Genomic DNA, 14639 nt, shown 5'->3' with positions numbered 1-14639 from the left:
GAGTTCACTGGCTTTATGAGGTGAGAGAGAGAATCTGGGTGTCTGACTTTTTTAAAAGCAACCTTCCAATAAACTCTCACTTTCAGCCCCATATCACCCCTCAGATGTACCTGAGCCTTTCCATGGTTTGTCTTCCCCCTTGCAGATTTAAAACTCAGCCTCTCTGTTCTGCCAAATCAGCTTCCAAAGTTTCACTAACATCCGTGGCTCTTGCGGGATTTTTCAAAAGCAATGCTATACTTGTTTTACTTGGGTTTTTGGCGATGAAAAAGGAGATAAACCGGTTGCTTAGTATTTCATGTTTGACTTTAGTTACAGTAATTACTTTCTATAAGATGCCATGTGCTATCTCAAGAGATGATGTTTCTCAACCACTGGAGGTGTTCAAGCAGAGAATGGACAATCACTCAAGAGGGATGCTGACAGGATCTTGCCTGATTGGAATTAGGAGATCATTTCACCCAATCCTGGGGCTTCCCTTGTGGCTCAGTTGGTAAAGAATCCACCTGCAACGCGGGAGACCTGGGTTTGATCCCTTGGTTGGGAAGATCCCCTGAAGAAGGGAAAGGCCACCCACTCCAGTATTCTGGCCTGGAGAATTCCACGGACTGTATAGTCGGACACGACTGAGTGACTTTCACTCACTTACTAACCCAATCCTGAGCTTCTACAGTTCTGCATAATATAGGAGAAACAACTTTATTACAGGAAATGGTACATGATAGTCAAAGAACAAGACTTTATGTATTAAACTTCTCCATTTGATAGATAGCCCTTAATATTCAAGGTCCTTTTTGATTTTTCTTCTATTTACCATGTGGGTTCAACTCACAATACTACTCAACACAGTTTATTCCCATCAATCAGATGTACCTAGTAATGTCTGAATATCAGTAGTGAGGGTAATTAACCAACACCCAAGGTGAGATCATATATACATAAGAAGGGAAAAGTGAATTACGTATTTCAGTTGTGTATATAGACTCATTAATGGATAAGTTAGTCAAAGTGATCAGTGGCCATGGAACTCTCTTTTGGGCTATTTATACTCTAGGAAGTCTTCCCTGGTAGATCCGATGGTAAAGAAAGTGAAAGTGAAAGTCACTCAGTCGTGTCCACCTCTTTGCGACCCCACAGTTCACGGAATTCTCCAGGCCAGAATACTGGAGTGGGTAGCCGTTCCCATCTCCAGGAGATCTTCTGAACCCAGGGATCGAACCATGGTCTCCTGCACTGCAGGCAGATTCTTTCCCAGCTGAGCCACAAGGGAAGCCCAAGGATACTGGAGTGGGTATCCTATCCCTTCTCCAGCGGATCTTTCCGACCCAGGAATCGTACTGGGGTCTCCTGCATTGCAGGGGGATTCTTTACCAACTGAGCTATCAGGGAAGCCCCCAGATGGGAAAGAATCTGCCTGCAATGCAGGAGCCTGAAATGCAGGAGACCTGGGTTTGATCCTTGGGTCTGGACGATCCCCTAGAGGAGGGCATGGCAAGCCACTCCAGTATTCTTGCTGGAGAATTCCACGGACAGAGGAGCCTGGTGGGCTACAGTCCATGGGGTCATGAGTAAGCAACACAAACACACACGCACACACACACACACACACACTTTAGGAATCAAATTTAGATCAAGTTTTCCACTCACATCTCTTGAAATTATTTGGGAAAGTAGACCAAGTGTTCTGTTTGATTTCTGTGTTATTACATTTTAGATAATTCAATACTAAGAGGTAATATTTATACAGCCCTTACCCTGCCAGACAGAGCTCTAAAGCTTTGCATGCATAAACACATTTAAACCTCACAATAAAGTCTCATAGTAAATTCTCATAATAAAACTGTATGAGATAAGATAGAGTTTTATTCTCATCTTATAGATGATGAAACTGGGTCACAGGAAAATTAAGTAACTTACCCAACACCACACAGCAAGTGAAAGAGCCAAGATTTGAACCACATTCTGATTTTGCTCTAGACTCCAAGCTCTCAACTGCTGGGTTGCTCTGATCTTTGTAATCAAGGTCAGACACTTTTACACAATGAGAAATATTTGATATAACATACTGTGTCATACAATGTATTATACAACAGTGTACAATTCCAACAAGTTCTGCAAGTACTGCTCCCAATTAGACCAGCCGAAAGCAGCGCTCAGTGAATAGCATCTGGCATTAGTCAACAGAAAACATACAGTCTGCCCTCAGGATACTGGAAGACCACATATTTCTTTGATGACCAGACAAAAGCTGTTACAGCTTGACAGGCAAGTTCTGATTCATCCGCCATATTCACCAGATATTGCACGTTCAAATTTCCATTTATTTTTGTCTTTACCAAACTGTCTTAATGGAAAAATTTCAGTTCCATGAAAGACTGCAAAGGGCATCTGAAATAGTTATTTGCTCAAACAGATAAAAAGTTTAGGGAAGATGAAATTATAAAGTTGCCAGAAAAATGGCAGAAGGTAGTGGAACAAAACAGTGAATATATTGTTCAATCAGTTCTTAGTGAAAATGGAAAAAAAAAAAAAAAGGAGACTTTCCCTGGTGGTCCAGTGGTTGAGATACGGTACATACACATTTTAATATTTGCACATTTATTATGGTCTAGATTAAGCCCTCATGAGCATTTTAAAAGCATGTTTCACTTTTTTACAGATTGACAAACCTCACAAATTTTTCTTGTGTATTACACATATGTAGCTATATTAAATATGTGATGTGTGGATAAATGATTAATACTAATATACAATATATGTCTGTATGTACATTGTATATAATATCATACATAATTGATATATATGTGTGTATTATATGCACATATATTTATAGTTAATATAGTATATAGTTAAACATAATATAATATATATAATATGTAGTTAATATAGCACTATAATATATATTATATAATTAATGGGCTATACATAAAACATATAACATATAATTAATATATGCATATACATAGATATATATATATGAGTATGTTTACATATCTCTGTATTACCATATTGCTTGTGACTTTCAGATTGCATTGCTCAAATAGCTAGAATGATAGAAGACACAAATCCTTGTAATCCGTTTTGGGGCTTCTTTTTTTTTTTAAGATTTATTGCTCTGGACTGAAGAATCTCCAGTTCCATTATAAAGGCACACTTTTTCTCTAGGGAAAGAATGCATGTATTTCAAACACTTATTTTGAGGGGATAGATATGTTGATGACTGTCTGTTTGGATAAAACTATTCCACCAGATGTCACTGTTTCCCTTTCAGTGGAAGTGATTTGCCATCAAACAGTTTCTAAGATACTGTAAATAAATTAAAATGAAGTAAAGAATTCCCTTGTATATGGGTGAGTCAGTCAGCACACATTTTGTCTACAAAGAAACGCATGTTGATATCCAACACAGTCCTGCATGTTAACTTTAATATCGGTGCATACAGCTTTCTAAGCAAAGAGCTTGATGTATATGATATTGCTACACATTAAAGAGAGGGATTCAAGTATAATACAAGGATACCTTTAGCTTTTAAGAAAAATGCAGGTAAAAGTAATTTTCTTGTTAAAAAGTAAGGATTTCAATTAGTTCACGAAGCCTCACTGCCACCTTATTGCTTTATCCTTTATTCTGGGGGGTGGTTGACCCCTTCCCAACCTTGCTGACCCAAATATAGAAGATTTAGTTATAAAAATACCAGAAAAGAGAAATATGCAAATTTCCCAATCTTGTCCTTAAGACCCCTAAATTCATTTGTATCATCTTTCTGTGGGATTATCTGCCATCCATTTCAATTAACCAGATCAGGTATGGAGGGCTTAACTTGATTGTGCATGGGCTAAGTATGAGGGTCAGTTTTATCTCAAGCTGTTTTCTTGTCATATTTTATTTTCCTGCCTAAAATGCCTTAGCCATGAGACCTTGAGGGCAGATACACAGAGTGGGGATAAAACACAAAATAGAACATTTCAAATTGTGTTATTCTTTTTAGGAGTCAGTATTCTTTCTAACAGACATGTTGGAAGACACATAACTTGCTAAGTCAACATAAAAAGTAGTGTGAATGGATGACATATATTAATTCTATGAGCAAGTATTTATTTAACTTTGCTACACTTCCAATATTTTGATAGGGAGTGAAGATGACATGAAGACATGAAAGATAAGCTCCCAATCCTCTGGGAGCTTCCAGTCTAATAAGGAAGAAGGACAGGAAAGGGTGTGTAACGTGCCCTTAGGGCAATGGCAGGTGTATTCATATATGTAACACTATAGACTGACTGGTTAAAGTGAGGGGTCTGAGTTCATATTCCAGGAGCCCTAGTTGCCCACTGAGGTTTGCTTATGACGTTTCACTAACAATAGACCTTGAAGGAAACACCTAGTTCAGGATATTAATAAACAGGTAAAATAAAGTTTAAAACAGGTACATTATATAACTGGACTTCCAAGAGACTTATTTCACAATAGTGTTTTATTCCAGCAGAAATAAGTTTATCTTTAGAGATTCCCTAATATGCTCATAGGTTTAACACCACCCCACCTGATTGAATTTAGAAACACACTCTTCTCCACAGTAAGGCATCTGTCTATTTTAATAACATAAATCTGACTGTGGGTAAAGAGAGGATGTCGAGTCTTCTTTTCCTCTGTAGATGCCTAATAGGTGTTAATATAAAGTAGAGGATTATTGTGGAGAAGGAAATGGCAGCCCACTCCAGTATTCTTGCCTAGAGAATCCTGTGGACTGAGGAGCCTGGTGGGCTGCTGTCCATAGGGTCGCACAGAGTTGGACACGACTGAAGCGACTTAGCAGCAACAGTAGAGGATTATTGGTCATTTTATTTAATTTTTATAGCTAGATAACTACATAGATTTTAATCAAAAGAAATGACTGTTTTTCTTCCCATAGTAGTATTGTTTTATTTCTTGGCTAAGGTGAGGAGAGTCTTTACTTTAGTTTTGCATTGTTTATATATAATTATATATTTATATATACATATAAACAGTATATATTATATTAATATATAAATATATTATAATATTTTATATAATAATATACATTATAATATAATATATAATAAAGAGTAATAATATAATATATAATATACTATATTATATAGTATATAATAATATATAATATGATATAATATAATATATAAAATAATATAATTATATAATAATGTATAATATTATATTAATATATAATATACATTATATAATAATATACATATAAATATAATCATATATTTTTATAAGTATATTATATTTTATATTTTATGATGTTTATAATATTTTAAATATATTATATAATATTATAATGCACAATATCATGTATTAATATTAATATATAATATATGTATAACTACAATAGTAGAACTATTTACTCAGATCACAATTGCTTTCCAACATTTTTCCTGCTTTGTGACTTTTTAATATAAAATTGCATTTCTCCATTCACGTGTGTTTGCTCTCCTTTCTCATTTAAAAAAAATATTGGAACATCTAAATTGCCTGTATTTAGACATGCACTCAGAACTGTTTCATGCTGAATAGCTCAGGTTTGCAGGGTCCAATCCTCCAAGGATTTTCTGAACTGCTCTTGCTTTTTGGTGTGTTTTCCTCACATGAATCGAGATATTTCACCATGTAGTCGCACAGAAATGTTGATCAGAATGTGAGATGTCTCCTCACTTCTTGACAAAGCTAGTCCCTCAGTCTGGAAGGTTTTCCCTACTGTCCACTTTGACTTAATTAACTCCTACCCCAAATTAAAATGTTGATTCCTTTGTTAAAGCTGTCTTTCCTCAACCCTTCTTCCCCAGTTTCCTCCCACAATACAAGCATAGGCTTGGGAACCTGCAGAAAATATTACTCTAGATCCAGGCAATTTTGGTCGATTCTAATTAGGAATTTAGTTTTTTTCTCCTCTCGTTGATAGGGCAAGGGTGAGGATGAAGATGAAGATGAGGGTAGGGAAGGAACGCCCTTTAGTTCCTCCTCCTTCACTCTGCATCAACCATAAGAAAGTTCCTTTCCAACCAACAAAAGGTGATTAAAAAAAAAATTACTTTGGGAGTGGCCTAATTGGAAATATAAAATAAAGTTCTACTATGATCATCTTAGAAGCACAAGATAATTTTCTCTCAACTGGTAATTACTTCTGCTTCAAAATAACTTTTTCCTTACATCTGCCCATTCTTGATTCTTCCCTAAGTATATTCATTATCAAGCTATTAATTCCTCTTTCTGCAATATTCCTTCTCTCCCTTTCCCCAAGACAATGACTTAAAATAATCCTCCTTTTTTTTTTCTCTCTCTCTTTACAAACATGCCATCGTTTCTTATATTTTAATGAGTAACCTTGTTCCTTAGTGATTTTTCTCCAGTTCTGGCTCAGGACCCTCAGGGCCTAGGGCACAGAAATCTTTCTGGGAAGGCCTAGTAATGTTCTTTTGGGTTTTGGTTGTGGTTTCCTGAAACTTGTTTCTCTCAAAACTCTATTTACTCTTCTGTTATGCATTGAAACTTGCTATTAAATTACATTTTGACATGTAGTTCTCCATTCCTTTGTAGGTAATATTTGCTCTTTCTGAAATCTCTAGTTACTACGACTCCTTGCTACTATTGTAATATTTCAAAATTATGTGTTTTGGTGAGATATCTTTCTCATTCTGTTGTGCTGGGCACTTGATGAGCCCTTTTAATCAGTAGAATAATGTATAATCACTCTAAGAAATTTTCTTCTACAAGTGATTTATGAAATATTATATTTAATGGTTAAGAATGAGAGTTCTGGAGTTCTGAAGCATGCTATTTGATATTAAGCAATTAAAAAAATATGTCTTTATTCAGTCATAAAAGAGAATGTAAAAAAATATGTCTTTATTCAGTCATAAAAGAGAATGAAATAGTGCCATTTGCAGCAACATGGGAAGACCTAGATATTGTCATACTAAATGAAATAAATCAGACAGAGAAAGACAAATAGTACATCACTTATATGTGGAATATAGAAAATAGGACAGATTTCTTATTTACAAACAGAAACAGACCCACAGACATAGACCATCATTGCCAAAGGAGAAGGGAAGGAGGAATCCATCAGAAGTATGGGATTAACGATGCACACTACCACATATAAAATAGAGAGATAACAGTGCCTTACTGCATAGCACAGGGAAGTACATTCACTATCTACAATGGAAAAGAATAAGATATATATATATATACATGTATAAACAAATTACTTTGTTGTACACCTGAAACTAACACAATATTGTAAATCAACTCTTTGCTGTTGTTTAGTTGCTCAGTTATATCCAACTCTTTTGTGACCGCATGGACCGTAACCCGTCAGGCTCCTCTATCCATGGGGTTTTCCAGGCAAGAATACTGAAGTGGGTTGCCATTTCCTTTTCCAGAGCATCTTCCTGACGCAAGGACTGAACGCCTCCTCTTGCCCTGGCAGGTGAATCTTTACCACTGAGCCACCTGGGAAGCCCCAATCAACCGTACTTCAATTTTTAAAAAGCAGCCACAGAAAATATGTAAACAAATGAAAATAATATTTTTGTTTCTCAGTTTTCTTGTCTAAAAATTGAGATAATAATGTAACCCTATTTCACTGAGGTCTTCTAGGATTAAATAATTTTAATTTTATTGAAAAGTACCTAGAAACATATGACTGCTATTGTTCTAGAGAACTCTGCAATAGTAGTCATCCATTTAAAAAAAATTACTATGAGATTTTATGTAAATATGATGAATGGAAGCAGTTGATTTTTCCAAAATATCTCTGAAATAGATAGGTGTAATGAGAGTGCCTTTTTTCTTCTTGATTTTTTTAAATTTTTTAAATTATTAAAGTGTGATAACACATTTATAGGAGACTTGGAAATTACAAAGTTACATATAGTTACATTATATATTACAATTAATTTTTTAAGTAGATAAAAATTTTTAGTTGAAATTTCAATATCAAACTCTCAAAAATCAATAGACTGAATAGACAGAAAAGTAGATCTGAGAAGCACTATGAACCAATTCAACATAATTAAGACTAATACAATTTTCACACAAGATGCAAATTCTATTCAAATTCTATTCATAGATTACAAACCAGGAGACACTCGAACATATCCATAGGCATAAAACAAGGTACAAAATTTCATGGTCTAAAGGTATTGAAATCATACAAAGTCTGTCCTCTTATCATGTGGAATTATGTTACAAATCAATATCAAGAGATATTTGAAAATAACTCACATATTTTAAGTGCAATGTTCTGTTCACTGAGGCCATATTTACCCATCTGCCATTTACCACCTTGCCCTTTATAAACTTTGCAGTTGAACAAAGACATTTCCTGATAGTTTCATGAATCTTTTCTATTCTTTCAATGCTTCAATGCTTTGCCAAAGGAGAACCTTCATTCTGCATAATGATCTCACACAATTTTTAGCCATGCCAGAGAAGAGAACATTAAAATCCATCACTAAGTGATGTTATTTGGATTTGTGGCCTCTCTCCAGAGGCCACTGTGCTCATTAAACAATGAATTGATTAGATTCACTCAAAAGAGGAGTTGTTCACTTATGACAGATGTAATATTGATCATATCCTTCATTGAATAAGTCATCCAAGTATAATTCAATGCAAGCTACTGGAATAAATTACCATCCATATTCATCTTACTTGACTGTTTTATAATACCAAAGAGGAGCAAGAACAACAGCATAAAAATTTTCATGTTGCAATGTAAACAGTGGGCAGCCTCTGCAGCAGGACTGGGCATTTCTGCTGTGAGAAGTGACAGAAGTCTGGTCTTTGTCAGAAAATCAGACCATGCAAGTCTAGCTCCATCTGGCTGTGAGTGATTTGTGATCAGACACATTAACAGGAGGGTAAGGATGGAAGTCCCTTAAAAAGGTCTACCAAGTCTGTCCTCTCTATCGCTACACGGATCTCTCCCACTGTGTCCCTTTGTGATGGATTTCTGCTTATTCTAAGTCGCTGTGATTTAGAACATAGGCAGTAACATCTGTTCTTTTCAGAGCGTGGATGCTAATGAACCGACAGGCAACCTGAGAACAGCTGAGAGAACCCGTGAGAAAAAGATCAAAATCTAAACGGAGTGAGTGTTCTGAACAGGGTGTCAGATGCAGAAGTAGAGATTATATGGAGTACGATTATATGCTACAGAAGCTGGTGAAGAAAAACATGTAACAGCAGAATTAGACTCACTCTTTTTATTTCTGTACCTCTAACTTTCTATTTTAACACTACAAACTGGCACAAACCACATTACTGAGGAACTGCACTCACTTAGATCACTTTTTGTTGTTCATTTGCTCCGTTGTGTCTGACTTTTTTGCGACCTCATGGACTGCAGCACTCCAGGTTTTCCTATCCTTTACTATTTCCCAGAGTTTCCTCAGACTCACGTCCACGGAGTCGATGATGCCATACAATTTGACAGTCATCTTATCCTCTGTCGCCTCCTTCTCCTCCTGCCTTCAATCTTTCCCAGCATCAGGGTCTTGTCCAATTAGTCGGTTTTTCACATCAGATGGACAAAATATTGGAGCTTCAGCTTCAGCATCAGTCCTCCCAATGAATATTCAGGATTTATTTCCTTCAGGATTGACTGGTTTAATCTTCTTGCTGTCCAAAGGACTCTCAAGAGCCTTCTCCAGCATCACAGTCGAAGGCATCAATTCTTTGGCACTCTGCCTTCCTTATGGTCCAGCTCTCACAATCATTTGTGACCACTGGGAAGACTATAGCCTTTACAGCATGGATTTTTGATGGCAGAGTAATATCTCTGCTTTTCAACACACTATCTAGGTTTGTCATAACTTTCCCCCCAAAAGCAAACGTTTTCTGATTTCATGGCTGCAGTCACTATTCCCAGTGATTTTTGAGCTCAAGAAGAGGAAATTTGTCACTACTTCCACCTTTCCCCCCTCTATTTGCCATGAAGTAATGTGGCCAGATGCCTGATCTTAGATTTTTTTTTTTAATATTTAGTTTTAACACAGTCATTAAAATGGCCATAATCCATAACACTGGCAATACCAAACGCTGACCGAGATGTCAGCAACAGGAACCCTCCTTTGTTGGTGATGGAAATGCAAAATCATTTAGACATTTTTGAAGACAGTTTGATTTTTTTTGCTTTTTTACAAAACTAAGCACATTTTTACCATATAATCTTAAAGTTATGTTCCTTGGTATCAGCTCAAAAGAGTTGACAACTTACATCCAGAACAAAGTCCTGCAGACAGATATTCAGTTCAGTTCAGTTCAGTTGCTCAGTCACGTCCGACTCTTTGCGACCCCATGGACTACAGCATGCCAGGCCTCCCTGTCCATCCCCAACTCGCGGAGCTTGCTCAAACTCATGTGCATCGAGTCAGTGATGCCATCCAACCATCTCATCCTGTGTTGTCCTCTTCTCCTCCTGACTTTTTCCTCTTTCCCAGCATCAGGCTCTTTTCCAATGAGTTAGGTCTTTGCATCAGGTGGCCGAAGTATTGGAGCTTCAGCTTCAGCATCAGTCCTTCCAATGCAGACAGATAGATAGTGGGTTGGCCAAAATGTCAATTTGGTTTGTTAAGTAAAAATAAAATCATTTTTAATTTTCACCAAGAACTTTATCAAACAACACATTCATTGTTTTGTTCCACCACCTTCTGCCATTTTCCAGGCAACTTCATAGTTGCAGCTTCCCAAAACTTAATCTTTGTGAGCAAAGAAATATTTCAAATGCCTTCTATACAATCTTCCAGAGAAATAAATTTTTTTCCATTAAAAAAATTTTGTAAAAACCAAAATGAATGGAAATCCAAAGTTTCAGTGTCTGGTAAATAGAGCGGATGTATCAGAATTTACCAGCTAAGCTGCAAAAGTTTTTGCCTGGTCATCAAAGAAAGATGCAGTCTTGCATTATCCTGATGGAGGATTATACATTTTCTGTTGGCTAACTTTGAGACATTTTGTTGAGTGTTACTTTGAGTTGGTCTGTTTGGAAACAGTACTTGTACTTTTTTTTCTTGAATAATTTTATTTTATCATTTGGTTTTGGTTTTCAAGGAAAAGAAAGTGTATAGCTTAGCATCTGGAAACAATACGAATATTTACAAAGCTATACTGAGAGGTAATTGAGAAGTTTTTTTGCCGCTTGAATTAACTCATATCTCCAAGTGAATCTTGGTCAAAGATGACTCAATGGATACCTTTGGAGTTAAAGGACATTTATAAATTCAGAAACACTTATCAATAAGCAACAAAGTACATGAATAAATTTTGTACAATACTGGAAGATGACCTTGAAACTAAGCTTAAAATAAAATAATATGCATTATGCTACAGTAAAGTTCTCCTTTCCTCTCTCCTCAGTCTTTCTTTTTTAAATTGAATTCATTTTTAAATGAAGCAAAGATGAATATTTTTAATGATAAAAGGTACAGTTCACAAAGAAGATAGACATCATAAATCATTAACTAAAAAACAAAGAAACAAAGATACATAAATCAAAAATCAAAAGAAATGAAGGAAAAAGAAAAATGTTTATAATCATAGTGAGACATATTAACATTTCTCTGAGAATACTTTATCAAGTGCAGAAAAAAGTAAAAGCAACTTGAATTATGTCATCCATAATTTAAATGTAATAAATTTCTATTTCTATTAATTTATATTATTCTTACATACTACACAAATATATTTAAAATTTTGTGTCTCATACATTATTATCAGGTGTCCATAGGACATTTAGAAAAACTGGCAAAAAGATAAACAGTACTAAATTCCATAAAGTAAAATTTTTTGTGATTTAATTATACATATACATATATTATTTTTGAAATTATTTCCCATTATAGGTTATTATAAGATATTGACTATAGTTCCCTGTGCTACACAGTAAACCTTTGTTGTTTGTTGTGTATCTATTTTTCTAAATTAGAAAAATAGCATTTTATTCATAATAAGTCAAGCGAGTGGAATCAAAATGTCATAAATTTTTAGCTAGGCAAAATTCCTAATTTTCTAAAATAGACATTATTTATATGTATGCATACAGGAGATTTTCTACTTTGTTTAATAAAAGTTTGAGAAAGAACATAAAAAAAGTGACGGAGAAGTTGGAAAACATAAACTAAATTAAATGAGAGCATTGACTATGAAATGGGAAAAGTGAAACAGACTAGATAAAAGTAAAACGTCCTCATATTGTCCAGTTGTTTTTAAATATGGCTGCTCATTAGAAACATATCTGGAACTCCAGTCAAAAGAAGAAGCAATACCTGGACGTTTGTATTTTTGGAAAAACCTCCAAGATAATTCTGATACGCATCTGAATTTTAAAAAGTGATTACAGATTTTTCTATAAAGTGGTAGCTTTGATGATATAGAATTCTATGATTTTTCTGTTGACCAATCATGATAAATGGTATTAAATGAGTAACAGTTACGTAATCACAATAGTGAAAGATGTTTATCAGTTTTCACAATCAATAGCCAGACAAAAATAAAAGATAATTACAATTGCAAGCCATAATAGAACATGATTAGCCTAACAATATAAAATAATTGCATGCAATTTGGAGAGTCAAGCAGAGTGATGGAATTGCATACATGCACATGTTTTCATCTGCTCAGCCAGTCTATGTCTTTTGGTTGGTGCATTTAATCTATTTACATTTAATGCAATTATTGATATGTATGATCCTATTACCATTTTTGTAACTTGTTTTGGGCTTATTTTCTATAGGTAAATATTTTCCTTCTCTTGTTCCTGCCTAGAGAAGTTCCGTTAGCATTTGTTGTAAAACTGGTTTGGTGGTGAATTCTCTTAACTTTTACTTGTCTGGAAAGCTATTGATTTCTCCATCAAATCTGAAGGAGAGTCTTGCTGGGTAGAGTTTTCTTGCTTGTAGCTTCTTCCCTTTCATCATTTTAAATATATCATGTCATTCCCTTCTGGCTTGTAGAATTTCGTTTGAGAAAACAGCTGACAGCCTGATGGGCATTCCCTTGAATATTATTTGTTGTTTTTCCTTTGTTGCTTTTAGTATTTTATCTCTGTCTTTAATTTTTGTCAGTTTGATTATGTGTCTCAATGTGTTCCTCCTTGGGTTTATCCTGCCCGGGACTCTATCCTGCCCGGGACTCTGTGATTCCTGGACTTGGTTGACTATTTCCTTTCTCACGTTAGAGAAGTTTTCAGCTATTATCTCTTCAAATACTTTCTCAGGTCCTTTCTCTCCCTCTTCTCCCTCTGGGGCACCTATAATGCAAATATCAGTGTGTTTAATGTTGTCCCAGAAGTCTCTTAGGCTGCCTTCATTTCTTTTCATTCTTTTTCCTATAGTGTGTTCTGTGGCAGTGATGTCCACAATTCTGTCAACATTTCACACATCTTCTCAATCTTTGCTTCCATTCTTTTTCTGAGATCCTGAATCGACTTCACTATCATTATTCCGAATTCTTTTTCTGGAAGGTTGCCTCTCTTCCTTCCATTTAGTCGTTTATCTGGGGTTTTATCTTGCTCCTTCAAGGAATCTTCCCAGCCCAGGGATCAGACCTACATCTCCTGCACTGGCAGGCGGATTCTTTACCACTGGGCCACCTGGGAATCCACTTGAGTTGGGGAGTAGGACTAACAGGCAGAGGTTGATAAAGGCTGCAGACTTTTAGTTATAAAATAAACAAGGTCTGACGTGCTAACTTTACTATATTTGATAACAATATTCTATAATCAAAATTCACTGAGAGAGTAGAATGTGCTCATTCTCACACACACAAAAAGGTAAAATTATGAAATGATAAACATGTTAACTAATTTGATGGGAAGAATTCTTTTACAATGTATACATATATCAAATCATCACATTGTATCCTTTAAATAACTTAGTTTTGTCAATGATACCCCAATAAAGCTGGAGAAAAAAAAAGAGATCAGGAGGAAACCTTTGGAGGTGATGAGGTGATGAGTATGTTCATGACATAGATTGTGGTGATGGTTCATGGATATCATATATACTTATCTCCAAACTCATCAAGCTCTATTTACTTGAAATATGCTTTTTGTATGGCAATCATACCTCAACAAAGTGATTAAAAAAAGAAACTAAAGAATGGGTGACTATAGATCTAAAGAAGGGAAGTGAACAATGAGATAGGTTAAACTGTGTCTACATAATTTCTAGAATGGATATAAAGCTTAAGATAAATGCGAAAATCATTTTTGAGGACTAGATGCATACTGTAATGAACAGCAATAATATTAAGTAAAATTTTACATGTTATACAAAGAAATCTGTGTTTGAGGATATGTACATATTTATATATCCAAAAACCTATTTCAGGCAGACCTGAGTTAAAATCTTAGCTTTACCTTTCAGTTTTGTGTGATCTTGGACAAGCCTCAGTTTTCCATCTGTAAAATGAGAAGGCTGCAAGACGCGGGTCCACCCAGAAGCCGTCTCAGCCTTTAAGATGCTGCCCCTTTAAGGAGGGCGGGGTAGCGGAGAAGGTAGCCGCGCCCCCTTCCTCTCCTCGCGGAGCCTTCCAGACCGCCTGTCTCCGGCCCCGCCCCGCCCCCTAGGGGCGGGGCGGGAGCAAAGGGGGCGGGG

General features: G+C 35.6%; 1 long non-coding RNA gene across 4 annotated transcripts in view; it reads right to left on the bottom strand.

The window, feature by feature from the left end:
- The window catches only part of LOC122433075, a 33273-nt gene extending 18700 nt beyond the window's left edge, over positions 1-14573 (bottom strand). For all 4 annotated transcript variants that reach the window (XR_006267018.1, XR_006267019.1, XR_006267020.1 and 1 more), the window contains exon 1: positions 14402-14573. This is a non-coding gene — a long non-coding RNA (uncharacterized LOC122433075). The remainder of the gene's footprint in view (positions 1-14401) is intronic.
- Positions 14574-14639: the final 66 nt, after the last annotated feature.

The sequence above is a fragment of the Cervus canadensis genome, chromosome 32, assembly GCF_019320065.1.
Source record: "Cervus canadensis isolate Bull #8, Minnesota chromosome 32, ASM1932006v1, whole genome shotgun sequence".
Classification (NCBI taxonomy): Eukaryota; Metazoa; Chordata; class Mammalia; order Artiodactyla; family Cervidae; genus Cervus; species Cervus canadensis.
This window is presented reverse-complemented; position numbering and strand designations above follow the sequence as displayed.